Source organism: Mastigoproctus giganteus, chromosome 10 (assembly GCF_048544385.1).
Source record: "Mastigoproctus giganteus isolate SK-2022 chromosome 10, ASM4854438v1, whole genome shotgun sequence".
Lineage (NCBI taxonomy): Eukaryota > Metazoa > Arthropoda > Arachnida > Uropygi > Thelyphonidae > Mastigoproctus > Mastigoproctus giganteus.
Window position 1 is genome coordinate 133574239 of NC_143584.1, and position 16849 is coordinate 133591087.

At 39.5% G+C, this 16849-nt stretch overlaps 1 protein-coding gene across 1 annotated transcript in view; it reads left to right on the forward strand.

The window, feature by feature from the left end:
* Window positions 1-16849, forward strand: part of LOC150079292 (polyamine-transporting ATPase 13A3-like) — a 559638-nt gene that overhangs the window by 244817 nt on the left and 297972 nt on the right. The gene's annotated exons all lie outside the window — the stretch shown is intronic.

Genomic DNA, 16849 nt, shown 5'->3' on the forward strand with positions numbered 1-16849 from the left:
TCAAGAATGATAAATATTTGCTTATCGTGTATTTATATAGAGGTTTATAGATCAAACACTTCTTCTCTCCCTGCATGCTTACTGTCACCATAGTACCCTAATGCTATGATGCATTTTCCACAGGCGCCTCCATAACCAGGTGGGCAGGAGCAGCAGTGCGTAGCACACGCTTCTTGATTAGACCGGGGTTCGAGCCCGTGACCACCAAATACGGAGGATGCAGAAAGGTCAGGGAATGACCACCACATATCCCCAGAGCAATATGGCCTTAGTTGCTAATGCCCCTAAAAACCAAATAACAAACAAACAAGCATTTTCCATGTTTTTATATGAACCTTTGTACGACTCCATCCAATATTAAAGCCAAATTAAATGGCCCTAAATTAAATAGCCAAATTAATCGCTCTTGCCCCAAAAAAATCAAAACCAAATTAAATCAACTAGGCTAACCACATTATAAATTGGGAAGGAAAGAGTTCAGGGCTAGTAAAACAGTATTATTTTTATTATTGTTGTTGTTGTTGCTCTTATATTATTTCTTCCTGATTGGGGGTTCCAACTCATAACGGGTATTGCTACCAAGTACACAGGGTAGTTGTTGTTGTTATGTCTGGTGTTACTGCTGGTCAAGGAACTCTCTGACTATCCTACAGGTGCTCAGGATTGAGACTTTCTGGAGTTCCTTGTAGGTGTTCACTGGGAGACCTATTGCTGCTAGGCTGTTATGTAGGGTCTTTGGCACTGTACCTGTGGTTGACATGATGATCGAGATGGTCGTTACTTGTTGCTTATGCCACATCTCTTTGATCTCCTGTCTTAGGTTCATGTACTTCCTGATTTGATTTTTTACCCATGGGTTTTCTGTAGGTTGCCAGTGTTGTGTATCGCTATGTCGATTAGATAGGTATGCTTTTCCCTCTTATCCACAAGGGTTATGTCTGGTCTGTTGTGTCTGACTGTCTTATCTGTTATTATGGTATGGTCCCAGTATAGCTTGTGGGTTGGGGTCTCTAGTACTGCCTGGGGTTCGTACTTGTAGTATGGCACACTTTCTTCGATCAACTGGTATTTCCTTGCCAGCTTCTGATGTATTATCTTGGCTACCTGGTCATGTCTATGAGTGTACTCAGTCAGGGTGATCACCTTGCATCCCGCGGTGATGTGTTGGATCGTTTCTGAGGCCAGGTGGAATCGTTGAAGTGTCATCGAACACTCTGGGCTCCTTTATGTATTTTCTATAGTTCCTGGTGTTGATTACCTGGTCTTGGATGGCGAGCATGAATCCTTCAGTCTTGGGGAAGAGCATCCCACTCATGAGCCATGCATTGGAAGCAATTTTATCTATGTGATATTGATGGAGATCAATGTAGTGTCTGCCATGGATTGGCTTCTGTGCCCATCTTTCTAACTTCGTTTGTGCCTCCTGGTTGGGGGGGGGTCTCCTCGCTTAGGTTGTGTGGGGGTATACCGCTTGTGTGTCTTCCTTATGGCCTGCTGAGTGCTGCTATGTGTGTTTCTGGAAGTAATCCTTCAGGTTAACTATCGCTGTCTTCTGTTGCTCAATGAGGTCTATCAGGCCCCTTTCTCCTCCTTTCCGAGCTATTGTCAGTCTCTCCACGGCTGACTTCAGGTAGTATTGGCAACTCTTGGTCATATTGTCCTTGTCTTTCTCATGATATCCTCTAGCCCGGTGTTAGGCCAATCTATGACTCCAAAGGAGTATGTTAGTACTGGGACTGCACAGGTGTTTATGGTTTTAACTGTGTTCCCTCCATTCAGCTTTGCTTTTAGCAGGTTTCTGATTCTCTGATGGTATTTTTCAGTCAGGCAGGCTTTAATTTCCTTGTGCTGTAACTGCTGAGCCTGCATCATTCCCAAGTATTTGTAGGCCTCTGCCATGGCTTCGATCTCTTTACCAGTCTGCAGCTGGTAGTTTCGTTGGTTAATTTTCCCTGGTGAAATCCATGAGTCTTGTGTTTGTCTAGACCAAATTCCATCCTAATATATCATTGCTGAATTCTTCGGTGATCTGGAGTAGTTGCTGGAGATGCTTCTCAATTCTTGCGTAGAGCTTAATGTCATCCATGTACATCAGGTGGGTGAGGGTGTGCAGATTCTTCCTTCCTTCTTGGAGGTTATATCCATACTTACAGAAACTTCTGGGTTGTCTCTCGGTTGAGCATGGTGGATAGGCAGGTTAAATGCTAAACAGAACCACAATGGGCTCAGGGCATCTCCCTGAAAGATTCCTCTCCTAATGGGGATTGGCCTGGTTGTGATGTTTTTAACCTCAATGGTGGTACTCCATTTCACCTAGGAAGTTTGTCACTATTCGATTGACTTTGTAGATGTTCAGCACCTCTGTTAACCAGCAATGAGGCATGCAGTCGAAGACCTTGCGGTAATCGATGTTGGCTGTGTACATGTTGTGGCACTTTTTGTATGCTTGCTCCATAGCCGCAGCGTCTATGGTTAATTGCTCCTTGCATCCTTTGCTCAGTCTCCTGCATCCTTTCTGCTGTTCGGCCATTATGTTCTGGCTCTCCAAGTGGTCTGATATCTTCCTAGTTATGAAGCTGGTCAGGATCTTGTACATTGTTGGGAGGCAGGTGATTGGCCTATATTTCATAGGGTTTCTTGTATCTTTGTCTTTAGGCTTCAGATATGATTCCTTGAGTGAGAAACTTCTGGGTTGTCTCTGGGTCCCTTATCATTCGGGTGAACTGCTCTGCCAGGTGCTTGTGTGTGTGTGGAAGTGAGCTTCTTGTACCAGTAGCTGTGGATGTTATCTATTCCTGGAATTTGCCAGTTGTGAGTGTTCTTGATTGTCTGTTTTACTACTTCTTCCTGAATCTCCCACTGACTCGTTTGTTTGTTTAATTTGGTTTTTAGGAGCATTAGCAACTAAGGCCATATTGCTCCAAACTGTCTCATTTCTTGTATGTCCTTGGTTTGCTTGAGTTCTAGTTCTATCCATAGGTCGACTGTTATATCTTACTTCCCTGCTCCATATTTTTCCGGAACTCCTCAATCATCTTCTGCTTGGGTGGTCCGTTCCTTTCCGGAACTCCTCAATCATCTTCTGCTTGGGTGGTCCGTTCCTTTCCGGAACTCCTCAATCATCTTCTGCTTGGGTGGTCCGTTCCTTTCTTTCCCGTCTTCTTTGAGACTCCTGTAGAAGCCTCTTTGGTCCTCATCGAAGATTCGGTTGTTTATTTTCCTGTGGGAGCTCTCTTTGTATCAACGTAGTCGCTTTCTGAGAGAAAGGAGGTTCTGCTTCAGTGTGTCCAGGTACTTGCCTATTCTCTGATTTTTTGTCTCATGTTTGCTGTAGACTCTGTCTCTCTTGAGGACGCACTTTTTTTCCAATTAATTTCTTACTCCTATTGTCCCGTTGGTGCTGGGTCAGTTGGCCTATCTTGACTCTTAATTCTTCTATCTTCTGCTGAAGTCTTCTTTCCCAAACTGGTGGTTCCTTCTGTTTTTGGTTCTTCTGCTGCCGGTGTCTTGTTTCTCTTCCATTAATCCTCATTGCTGCTACCACAGCACAATACACAGCTGTGTGGATGGCCCCTCAGTGTTGCACCATTGCTGCCGAGGTAATGTGGTATTATTTGCCGATTGAGGTGGCCTATGACTCTCCACAAAGTTCTATCTGGCCTCTGCTTCGGTATCACGTGAGTCTTTGTGGGGTCCATTCCTTCAAATTCTGTTAGGGCCTTCTTCCTCTATTCTGGATATCATGACCTCGTCTCTTTCCACTTCAGCTGCTGTGGGTTGTATTTCTTCTTGCTCTTCCTTCTTTGGTTCTGTGGTTGTATGTTCTTCCTCCTCTGATTCCACATTCTTTATCCTTTGTAGTTGATCACTGACATCCTGCTTGATTTTGTCCAAGATTGCAGGAGCTGTCAGGTTCTTCATGACAATGGTCCTTTTCTGGTCCGCTGTTTGGTGACCTGAATATCCAGAAATTGTTCTAGCCACTTAGTATTTAGTCTCGCTCTGTAAGTTGTCATATCGGTCTCCAGCTTCGTTATTTCGTAGTATGCTTGCATGATGTACGTATTCATGATGTGCATTTTCTCACTTCCTGGGTGGTCACTAGTGCAGGTGTGTGGGAATCACTTCCAGTTGGTGGTGGTGCTGGATGGTCTTGCCCTTCTCTTGCGGTAGCCATACAAGGGACAGCGCCACTTGCTCCACTGTCTTCCTCTGGAGACCATCTCTGATTTTTTAAACCGACCCCTCTGCCTAAGGCCTGAATGTGAGTGACTTTATCCTGCACCACACTCAATGCCAAATACGGAGGATGCGGAAAGGTCAGGGAATGACCACCGCATATCCAGGAGCAATATGGCCTTAGTTGCTAATGCTCCTAAAAACCAAATAACAATAACAAACAAACACTCAATGCAGTATGAATAATATTTCTCTGCGACATCATCCATCTATGGAGGTGGACCTGTTTAGCTTCGGCTTATGTCCAGTGGTAGTTCTCGGGAGTGATGCCAGATGGTGCCACAATCTGCTTTAGCCACCACTCCGACCTTGGGCTAGGTCCCTTGGAGCAACTTTCATGATGTTTATTTATTATTATTCTAATTTATTACTATTATTATACCAGTCTCCCAGCGTGATGGAGCCGCGTTTGCTTCTGCCAAGGTGGTACTCAAGCCTGGGTCCATCAGGCTGGTAGTGCAGTGTCGTAACCACTGGGCCATCGCTCTCTATATTATTATTATATCATGCATATTATTATTATTATTATTATTATCATTCCCGCTAGAGGGCTACTGTTAGCATGTCTACTGTACCAACGCTCCAAGAGAAAATTGGAAATTTTTGCTAGTTGTAAGTTGTTAAATTCATTCTTTTGTTATTTATTTCATGCAAGTGCTTTATCTGAAACGTCTTGTATTGACTACAAAGTTTTGCAAAAATGAATCAAAATATATGCAAAAAGTGCAACCTACCGCTGCACGTGCAAGAAGTGGTATGCCATGGCTCAACAATGGGTATCATTACAGATGCTCATTGAAAGAAGCAACCTATAAAGGAATGGCGAAACAAAAGAAACAGCAGTGGAGGTGTATATTGTGCAGGAAAGAAGAGAGGGAAGCTTTATCTGAAACATGTTGTATTGACTACAAAGTTTTGCAAAAATGAATCAAAATATATGCAAAAAGTGCAACCTACCACTGCACGTGCAAGAAGTGGTATGTCTTGGCTGCAACAATGGGTATCATTACAGATGCTCATTGAAAGAAGCAACCTATAAAGGAATAGCGAAACAAAAGAAACAGCAGTGGAGGTGTATATTGTGCAGGAAAGAAGAGAGGGAAGAAAGAAGTGAAATTTCCTACTCAGCAGAAGAATTTCACGACTTGCTGCATTCACCAAAAGAAGTGAACGAAGATGTAGAAGCTACACAAAAGCAGGCGAACACCCTTAATATGGAAGACGTACTGAGAAAGCTATCCAGTAAAATCCATTTTCTGGATTTACTAATAGAGATAGCACCAATAAAGAAGCAAATGGAAGACCTGAAGACAGAAGTAGAAGATATAAAGAAATCAATTTCATTTGTCTCAGATTCCTTTGACAGAATACAAAAATGCATAAGCAAAATACAGGACTCCAACACAGCAATCAGCAAAAGAATTGTGGAGCTGGAAGCTTCATTCAAGCAAAATGAGGAAAATTTCAACTTGCTTAACTTAAGGATAGACTCGATAGAGCAGCAGTTGTTAGCGAATAACGTAGAAATAGTAGGATTAACTGGATTAGCAGGCCAAGATCTAGAGCTTGTTATACAGCAGCTAGGACTTGCATTGAAACTACAGCACAACAAAGAAATAGAACACTATTACATACCAAACAAAAGAAAACAAATGACAAGCCAACACTAATTGTGAAGTTTTCAAACCATGTGGCAAAGGAAAAATGGATGAGAAAGGCAAAGGAGATCCTACTAACAGCAAAGATATATATCAGAACAATAGCAATATCCCAATCTACATAAATGACCACTTAACAGCCCACCTCAAGCAATTGTTTTGGGAAACAAAACAATTAATAAGAACTCACAGTTACAAATTTTTATGGCTAAAACATGGCAAAATTTATGTGAAGAAAAATGAATCTTCAAGAGCCATTAGAATTCAGAGTTCAAAGGATTTGCAGTTTATAAAATAGACTCTTTTATTGTGAATAATTGAAATTTCCAGAAATCTAGATTTAAGGTAAAATTAAGATATCAGGTATGCTTTTTGAGGATTTTCAATTCACCTTTACATTTTATAAATAATCAAAATATTCAAGCTCTTATAATTGATAAAAAATAGTTCTTTATGGTAGTTCTAAATATCAGGTCACTAAGAAAAAATTGGTTTAACTTCTTGCAATATATAAATGCAATGAAAGAATATATCTCATGTATAGTTTTAACAGAAGTTCACATAAAAAGTGATGAAATTTCCAATTATAACATACAAGATTATGATAAGGTCTATATATTGAGAGAGTTGAGAAGGGGTGGAGGAATAATAATATACTATAGAACATGCTTTAGGGCAATACAGGTTTACCACTTAACTCAGTCTTGTGAAAACTACTGTATAAAATTATTAGGAGAAGACCCAGAAAACACATTCATGATTTGTGCTTTTTACAGGCCACCATCAGATTCAATAAACAGCTTCCTAATAGAATTAGAAAACATTATTTTGCAATGGGACGACATACAAACAGATAAGACCATACTAGTAGGAGATTTTAATATTAATTTACTAACCGACGGAACTGATAATTGATACCCAGATACTCTGCAATCTTAAACAATTATGGATTTGAACATACCTTATTTGAAATAACTAGGCAACAAAGGATGGAGGGTAATAGAACAGTCAGCTCTTGTTTGGACCACCTAATTACAAATATCAAGTTGAAGTACGCTAATTCCTACATGTTCCACGCTGGTCCAGTACCAACCCGCACTGGACCAGCGTGGCAGATTATGGTCCATTTCCCTCAACATGAATTGTTGAGGAGGCTTCCATCCTGCAGTGGGTTGATAATGGCTGCAATTTTTTTTTTTTTTTTTTTAATTCCTACATACTATTAAATCAACTTTCAGATCACAGAACATGTATACTAATAGTAGATATGTATTCAAAACAACATCCATATGAAGATATAAAATTAACAAATGCTACGAAGAAAAATTATTTATCAACAGGTAAACTGAAACAGAACATAGAAAACATGTTAATACAAAATCAAGCATCTTACACAACAAATGTAAATGTTTTTTCAAATAAGATAATACAAATTATAAACAATTCGAGGTTTAATACCGAGGGAAAAGTTAATCACACAGCCAACAACAAAAACACTGGAAGTAGAAGGATTAAGCTTAGGAAACCTTGGATGACTAAAGAAATAGAAGAACTAATGGTACAGAGGGATAAATATTTCAGGCAGTATAGAAATTGTCCATCAAAGAAAGAACATTATCACAATTATAAAACACTCAGAAATAAAGTGACAGGTATGATAAAAAAGCAAAAAAACACTTATTACAATCATCTTTTCATGGATAAGCAGATAACACAAAAGGATAAATGGAGCATTATAAATAACATGTTAAGTACAAGGAAGAAAAAGTCAAGGGGAAACCAAATTAAAACACTAGTAGAACAGATTTCTGGTGCGAACAAACAATATGAGGCTGCAAATAGGTTTGCCAAAGCTGTATTAGATCTCAACAGATGATTCCTTTACTCAACAAGATAGTTTTCCTCAGATAATGAGCTTTTGTGTAGTCTTAGCTCCACATTATACTGAGATTCTTAAAATTATAGAACAATTAAAGAACAAGAAATCTTATGGACTGGACTGTATTACAGTAACTGAGGTAAAGAGAAACAAAGAACAGTTCTCTGTTCTCTTGGTAGAGCTAATAGCACGGATGTTAGAGTCGGGAAGCTATCCTACAAATTTACTCTCATTTACGGTAATTCCTATATATAAAAAGGGACCACTTGATGACTTTTGCAATTACAGACCAATAACAATACAGTCAATTTTAAATAAGGTACTAGAAAATTATATATTTTCCCATATAAGCAAATATTTACATCAATATGGACTGTTAAACAACTCTCTATTCTCATATCAGAAGGGCAAGAGCACACAGACATTATTAGAGAACTTAGTAGACTCTCTAAACTTACATTTAAACAACAATAACTTCATATTGATTTTATTTATAGATTTGACCAAAGCATATTACCTAATTGATATCCCAATATTGCAACAGAAATTACTGAAATATGGTATAAGGGGAAGACTCAATCAACTCCTAGCAAATTATTTAACCAAGAGAAAAATAACAGTAGAAGTAGAAAATACAAAGGGAAAATCTTATAATGTAAAGAGAGGAGTACCTCAGGGCACACATGCTGGGCCAATCATGTTCAACATCTATATAAATGACATATTCGAAGTAATTAAGAACTCCTTTATAAAAATTTATACAGATGATATAATCTTATATACAATAGGAAATAACCTAACAAAAATGGAGAATGATTTACAACAGGATGCAATACATTTACAAACTTGGAAACAAAATTTTTGGTACATTCAACTCTCTATCAAATTGCACAAACATGATTGCCTACATGATCAGAATTTCAAGAATTGCAAATGTCTGTGGAAGAAGTTTCAAATCATTGTTACCTTGCGTTATGGATTGACTACAGTCTAAGTTGGGTAATGCATATAACAAACTTGTACAAAAAAATGAGATTTTGTGTGTACTTTTTCTACTACATTAAGAATAAACTTTTTCTACTACATTAAGAATAAGTTAAATCTTAGAACAAAAGTTACCTTATTTTATGCATTAGTGGACTCCCAACTCAATTATTTAGTAAATATATGGGCATGAGCAAATAAAACAGAAATAAGGGCAATAAACAACTTAATGAATAGGATTCTGAAACTTTTAATGGGGACAAACTCTTGGAATAACCTGAACAAGAGAAGACAATTTTTGTTGAAACATAAAATACTGTATCCAGTTCAAAAACTGAAGTTAAATCTATTCTTAAAAAATCTTAACACTATTTTTGAAGATTCGAATCTGCAAAGAAATGTCTCACAAAATTTAAGGAACCCAAAAGCAATTACTTTGCCTCACCCTAGGATACTAAATAGATTTGGAAATAGGCACACAATGAGTATAATAAACAACTTGTTGGCTAGCATTGATTTCAGGCTCAGGAGAAGTTACCCCATCTCCAAATTAAAATTCCTAATAAGAAAATTCTTGATACTCAATGACACAGTAGATTAGAATTGATATGCAGATAAACTACTACCTCCGTTTACAGTGTGGAATATACTATGTGTAGTGACTTCATAGTCTTTTCTGTAAGATAACAAATTTGTACAAAACTGTTGTAAAGGAAGAATTACAACTTGTCAAGAAATTTACTTTTCTTAACGAGTTCATTTATTGTAAACGAATTCTCTTGATAAATTGTATTGTATTGTATTATATCGTACATATTATTATTATTATATCGTACATATTATTATTATTGCCCTTATATTATTTCTCCCTGATTTGGGATTCCATCTTGTGACGGGTATTGCTACCAAGTACACAGGGTGGTTGTTGTTATGTCTGGTGTTACTGTTAGTCGAGGAACTCTCTTGTTGGAGTAGGAGACCGGCAGAATTACTTAACAAGTACGGGTCACTGTTGAACAAAAGCCGAGAATTAGGGTTGAATTTGAAAGTGTCTGCAATTCTGCCCAGACACGATAGGAGGGAGTATATGATGAGAGCCTTGTCGATCAATTCGGCCCTGGAAAGATTGTGCAAGGCTCAAGGGGTAGAATTTTTTTCAGCCTGGACTGTACTTGTTAACAGGAGAGATTGCTTCTACAGGGATGGGATACACTTAAATAGAAAGGGTGCAAGAATATTTGCTGATGCTATCGAGGCAGTGTTAGGTGGGTCGGAAAACTGCTAGCTTGGGGGGAGACAAAGACCAATAGATTGACAGTAGCCACTGGCAGAGGTGAAAGAGATTCTTGCACTGCTTCTATTAGAATGAGCAGAAGCCTGAAAAACAAGATGCATGGTATTTCAGAGACTGCTGGGAGCCATTGCGGTACAAATAAACACATGGGTTGTGTTAGGGTAGCTAAGAATAGAAACAGGTGCAGGTATACTTGCGTGTACACCAATGCTAGGAGTTTAGTAAATAAATTTGATGAATTTGAGGTATTGCTCAAAACATCAAAGGCAGATATTGTTGGGATATCAGAGACGTGGTGTCACACAGATATAAGGGATGCAGAACTGCAATTTGGGGAGTACAACGTCTACAGAAAGGATAGACAGGATAGGAAGGGGGGAGGGGTTATGCTATTAGTTAAGAAACACATAAAAACCAAGGAAGTGAAGCCAGTCGACATCGCTGGACAGTGCAGTGTTGTGTCAGTTTGGTGTGACATAAGCATTGGGAGATCAAAATTGAGAGTAGGAGTGTGCTATAGGCCTAATGACTCTGATGAGTATAATAAGGAACTGTACAGGGAAATAGAGTGGGCCAGTAAATCAGAGAGTCTTATAATGGGAGATTTTAATTTCCCAGATATTGACTGGAATTTGGGGGCTGGTTACTCACACGCTAGCAGGGCTTTTGTGGATTTATTGGATGATTGTTTTCTACATCAGCATGTTCAGGAGGCAACTAGAGGGAGTAATACTCTTGATTTGATTATCAGCAGTGATTCTTCATGCATTAAGAATCTGCAGATAAATGAACCACTAGGTGGCAGTGATCACAGTGTGCTGAAGTGGGATTTACTGAAAGAGGTAACTACCATTAGGGGTAAAGGGAAGGGTTATTGCTTCCGTAAAGGCGACTACGATGGACTGAGACAGTATTTAAATTCTATACAGTGGGACCAACAGATCATGTTACCAACAGCAAATTCAAAATGGGAAGCATTCAAAGAATTAATTTTGGAATCTACTAGGCTTAACATACCAACTAAGAAATATTGTTCAAGGTTTAGGCCAAAATGGATGTCAGATGAACTAATGAGGCATATGGCAGAGAAGAAAAATGCATGGGATACTTACAAATTAACACATGACTCAGAATCCTATGATAGATACAAGTTGATATGCAACAAAGTTACAAAGGAGGTTAGGCAGGCGAAGGCAGATTACGAGAAATCCTTGGCAAGGGATGCAAAGAAAAACGCAAAGAGTTCTTTACTTATGTAAACTCTAGAAGGAAGGGGATGAATCAGATTGGTCCACTTGATATTGATGGGTCAACTGTTGATGATCCTGCTCAGGTAGCTAACAAACTAAATGAATATTTTGCATCGACATTCACACATGAGGAGTTATTCAGCAAGGGGAATGCCAGAGGTGTATTCAACTCTAGCAGTAAGCTACAGAATCTTGAAATAACTGGGAGTAAAGTGGAGGAGAAACTGTTGAAGATAAACACAAGAAAGGCACCCGGGGTGGATGGGATCTATCCAGTTATATTAAAGGAGGCAGCAAAGGAAGTAAGCAAACCCTTAGCCATAATTATGAGAGCTTCCTTGGACCCAGGGGAAGTACCTATGGACTGGAAATGTGCAAATGTGACCCCAATTCACAAAGGAGGATCAAAGGCTGACACAAGTAACTATAGACCTGTGAGCTTAACTTCTGTTCCAGGAAAATTAATGGAGGCACTGGTTAAAGAAGCACTGCAGGATCATTTAGACAAGACTTCAGTTATAGCTCAGACACAGCATGGTTTTGTTAAGGGGAAGTCTTGCCTGACCAACTTGATTGGATACTATGATGCAGTCACAAAAGAACTGGATGCAGGGAATAACTTTGATATTATATACTTGGATCTTAGAAAGGCTTTTGATACTGTTGCACATGGAAGACTGCTACACAAATTGGAGCAGTGTGACATTGGAGGCAAATTGCTGCTATGGATAAAGGGGTGGTTGAGTGGGAGAAGACAGAGAGTGGTAATCAATGGACACTGCTCATCGTGGACTAATGTTATTAGTGGGGTCCCTCAGGGCTCAGTGTTGGGTCCATTATTGTTTTCTGTATTTATAAATGATATTGATGATGGTATATCAAGCTTAATGTCCAAGTTTGCAGATGATACAAAGGTTGGCAGGGTTGTCAAGGACACTACTGACACTACACTGCTGCAACAGGATCTGGAAAGGTTGAGCAGATGGGCTGAGAGGTGGCAAATGAAGTTTAACATTGACAAATGTAAAGTACTACACATGGGAAACAGCAACCCCAGAGCAACGTATCAACTCTGTGGTACTACACTGACAGTGGTAGAGAATGAAAGGGACTTGGGGGTGATTGTGCAGGCAGATATGAAGTTCTCTGAGCAGTGCAGACGGCTGCAAGAGTAGCTCATGGAGTATTGTCAATGATATACAGGAATTTTTCCAGCAGGGATAAGGAGGTGATTATTCCATTGTACAAGGCAATGGTCAGGCCACACCTAGAGTACTGTATACAGGTCTGGAGGCCTCATTTCAAGAAGGATCTAGAGCTGCTGGAACGAGTACAGAGAAGGGCAACAAGATTAGTGAATGGAACAAAGGGGTGCTCTTACGAAGAAAGGCTTAAGTTTTGCAAATTACAGTGTCTGGAGACTAGGCACCAGCGAGGTGATCTGATAGAGGTGTATAAAGCCTTGAATGGTTTAAGCATGCTCAATGCTGATGGGATTCTTCCTCTAGCTCAGAAAAATCACCTCAGAGGGCATAAATTCAAATTGAGGAAAGACAGATGTAGGATAGACGTGCGGAAATTTGCCTTTAGCCAGCGGGTGGTTGGTTGGTGGAACAGACTGCCATCCCTTGTGGTGGAGGTTGATAGCCTTAATAAGTTTCAGGCTCAGCTGGACAGGTATTTTGAACGAACAGAGGGGTGAAGTGGAAGTGGGTTTTTTTTTGTTTTTTTTTGGCTGATGCTGCATAAGCTTGCTTTCTTGCATCAAATGCCTCTACTAATGCTAATGCTAATGCTAACTCTCTGGCTATCCTTCAAGTGTTCAGGATTGTGACTTTCTAGAGTTCCTTATAGGTGTTCTGTGGGAGACCTATTTCTTCTAGGCTAGAGGTTCCTAACCTTTATAAGCCCGCGTAGTGGTCAACCAAATTGGTATCTTATGACGTACCGGTGTGTTAATTAATGAGTACGTTAGTCTGTTTTGAAAAGTCACATAAATAATTAGGTTAGCAAAATAGAGCTATTCTACTAAAAACAGAAAAACATATTTATTAAGAAAATACAATTTATAAATCAGGTTTTTATATTTTCACATAACATGTGGTTTAAACATTTTCCTCTCTACTTGAATTTTTTGGTTTCTGTTTCACTTTTACTAGTGAATGCATATCTGGATTGATTAGTTTCAGTTTCAGTCGAAGTTCTGATTCATTATTCATTGAAGTTCTATATTTATTTTTCATTGCAGTCATTGCTGAAAATTCAAGTAAGTCGTATTAAATGGCATTAAAACTTTCAATGCCTGCTCAGAAAATAGGTGATATTCTTGACAGCTAGAAAGCCAAAATTTTGTTAAGTTTGAACTCTTAAATTTCAACATTAAGTCCCCCTTCAGACACTAAATCTATGGATGACTCCTTGTACATCACATCTTCTGGGACCTCATTCGACAATGTGAAAGTGTTCCTAATCCAATTCTGTGCTGTAAAGTCTTTCTGGAAATTTTTTCAAAACTTGTGTGCAAAGATTTTATGTTTATGAATGTAAGTCCACGTTTTTTGGTCATAGATATGTTATTTTCTTGGATAAAATCGTGAAGTAAAGATAGCATGCTCATATTGTTTTAATACCTGCTCTTCCATTAGTTTTAATTTTCATTTAAAAACATTAATTTTATCACTGGAATAAAAATACAATAGTTAGGATAGCAGTATGTCGTAATTTCTAATGATCTAAAATTTCAAATTATCTGTGCAATTACTACAACTGCAAACACTATTTTCAATGTTCACTAACCAACCTCTGAAGGAAGACTGACCGTACAAAATAAGAAGGAAAAAGAGATAAAATTTTATGGATTAAGAAGTGCAATAAAGAAAAGAGGTATATTTTCCAAGAAGAAAGACTGAAATACTCTCATAGACACAAACTTTGAAAAATAAAAGAGGTTTTGGCTTTAGTAAGATATTAAAATTTAAAATATTTACCCTCCCATGAGGGAAATTGCAGGTAGTTTCATTCACAGCCCACATACTGGTAGCTCACTCCTCGCATACCGGTACCGGTGATTGGGAACCTCTGTTTTAGGCTATTGTGTAGGGTCTTTGGCACCATACCACTGGTTGACACGATGATCAGAAAGGTCGTTACTTGTTGCATATGCCACATCTCTTTGATCTCCTGTCTTAGGTTCGTGTACTTCCTGATTTTTACCTCCTGGGTTTTCTGGATGTTGCCTGTTTTGGGCACCATTCTGTCAATCAGATAAGTATCCTTTTGCTTCTTGTCCACAAGAGATATGTCTGGTCTGTTGTGTCTGACTGTCTTATCTGTTATTATGGTGTGGTCCCAGTACAGCTTGTGGGTTGGGGTCTCTAGTAGTGTCTGGGGTTTGTACTTGTAGTACGGTACATTTTCTTTGATCAGCTGGTATTTCCTTGCTAGCTTATGATGTTATCCTGGCTACCTGGTTGTGTCTACGAGCGTACTCAGTCTGGGGGATTACCTTGCATCCCACGGTGATATGTTGGATCATTTCTGAGGTGCTAGGTGGCATCATCGACATGCGTCATCGAACACTCTGTTCTCCTTTGCTATGTATTTTCTATAGTTCCTGCTATTGATTACTTGGTCTTGGATGGTGAGAATGACTCCTTCAGTCTCGGGGAAGAGCATCCCGCTCATGAGCGTGCAGCGGAAGTTTTATCTAGTTTGATCTTGATGGAGGTCGTTGTAGTGTCTGCCACAGAGTGTCTTCTTTGCCCATCTTTCTAGCTTAGTTTGTGCCGTTTAGGTGGGAGGGGACTCCTCGCTTAAGTTGAGTGGGGTATACCGCTTGTAGTAGTAGTAGTAGTAGTGGCATGTGATGCAAGAAAGCAAGTGTATGAGCTTATGCAGCATCAGCCAAAAAAAAAAAAAAAAATCACACCATTCCCTCCAAATGCCTGTCCAGTTCCTCCTTAAATGTATTCAACCTATCAACTTCCACAACGACAGATGGAAGTTTGTTCCAGCAATTAACCACCCGCTGGCTAAAGGCAAATTTACACACATCTAGTCTACATCTGTCTTTTCTTAATTTGAATTTATGCCCCCTTAGGTTCATAATCAGAACAAGTGGAAGGATCCCATCAGAATTCAGCGTGCTCAACCCATTCAAGGCCTTATACACCTCAATCGGATCACTACGCAGGTGCCTAGTCTCCAGCCACTGCAATTTCCAAAACTAAAGCCTCTCTTGGTAAGAGCATCCCTTCATTCCACTCACAAATTTTGCTGCCCTTCTCTGTACACGCTCAAGCAAATCTACATCCTTCTTAAAATGAGGCCTCCAGACCTGTACGCAGTACTCAAGGCGTGGCCTGACCATTGCCTTATACAGAGGGACAATCACCTCCTTTTCCCTCTGCTAACAAAATTCCTATATATCATTGACAAAACCCCATGACCTGCCCTGGCAGCCTGTCTGCATTGCTCAGAAAACTTCATATCTGACTGCACAATTACTCCCATGTCTTTTTCATTTTCTACCACCTTAAGTGTAGTACCACAAGTTGGTACTTTTCTCTCGAGTTACTTCTACCCATGTGCAGTAGTAGTAGTAGTAGTAGTAGTGGCACATGATGCAAGAAAGCAAGTGTAAGAGCTTATGCAGCATCAGCCAAAAAAAAAAAAAAAAATCACACCATTCCCTCCAAATGCCTGTCCAGTTCCTCCTTAAATTTATTTAACCTATCAACTTCTACAACGACAGATGGAAGTTTGTTCCAGCAATTAACCACCCGCTGGCTAAAGGCAAATTTCCGCACATCTATTCTACATCTGTCCTTTCTTAATTTGAACTTATGTCCCCGTAGGTTCGTAATCTGTACAAGTCGAAGGATCCCATCAGAATTCAGCCTGCTCAACCCATTCAAGGCCTTATAGACCTCAATCAGATCACCGCGCAGGTGCCTAGTCTCCAGCCACTGCAATTTGCAGAACTTAAGCCTCTCTTGGTAAGAGAATCCCTTCATTCCCCTCACCAATCGTGTTGCTCTTCTCTGTACACGCTCAAGCAAATCTACATCCTTCCTAAAATGAGGCCTCCAGACCTGTATGCAGTACTCAAGGCGTGGCCTGACCATTGCCCTATACAGAGGGACAATCACCTCCTTTTCCCTGCTAGCAAAATTCCTATATATCATTGACAAAACCCCATGACCTGCCCTAGCAGCCTGTCTGCATTGCTCCGAAAACTTCATATCTGACTGCACAATTACTCCCAGGTCTTTTTCATTTTCTACCACCTTAAGTGTAGTACCACACAGTTGGTACGTTTCTCTGGGGTTACTTCTACCCATATGCATTGCAGGATCATCAGTACTTTGCATTTGTCAAGGTTAAATTCAGTTGCCACTTCTTAGCCCATCTGCCCAAATTATCTAGATCCTATTGCAGTAGCACACTGCCATTAATGTCATTAACAACCCTGCCAACCTTTGTATCATCTGCAAACTTCAATTCTAAGCCTGATATACCTTTATCAATATCATTGATAAAAATA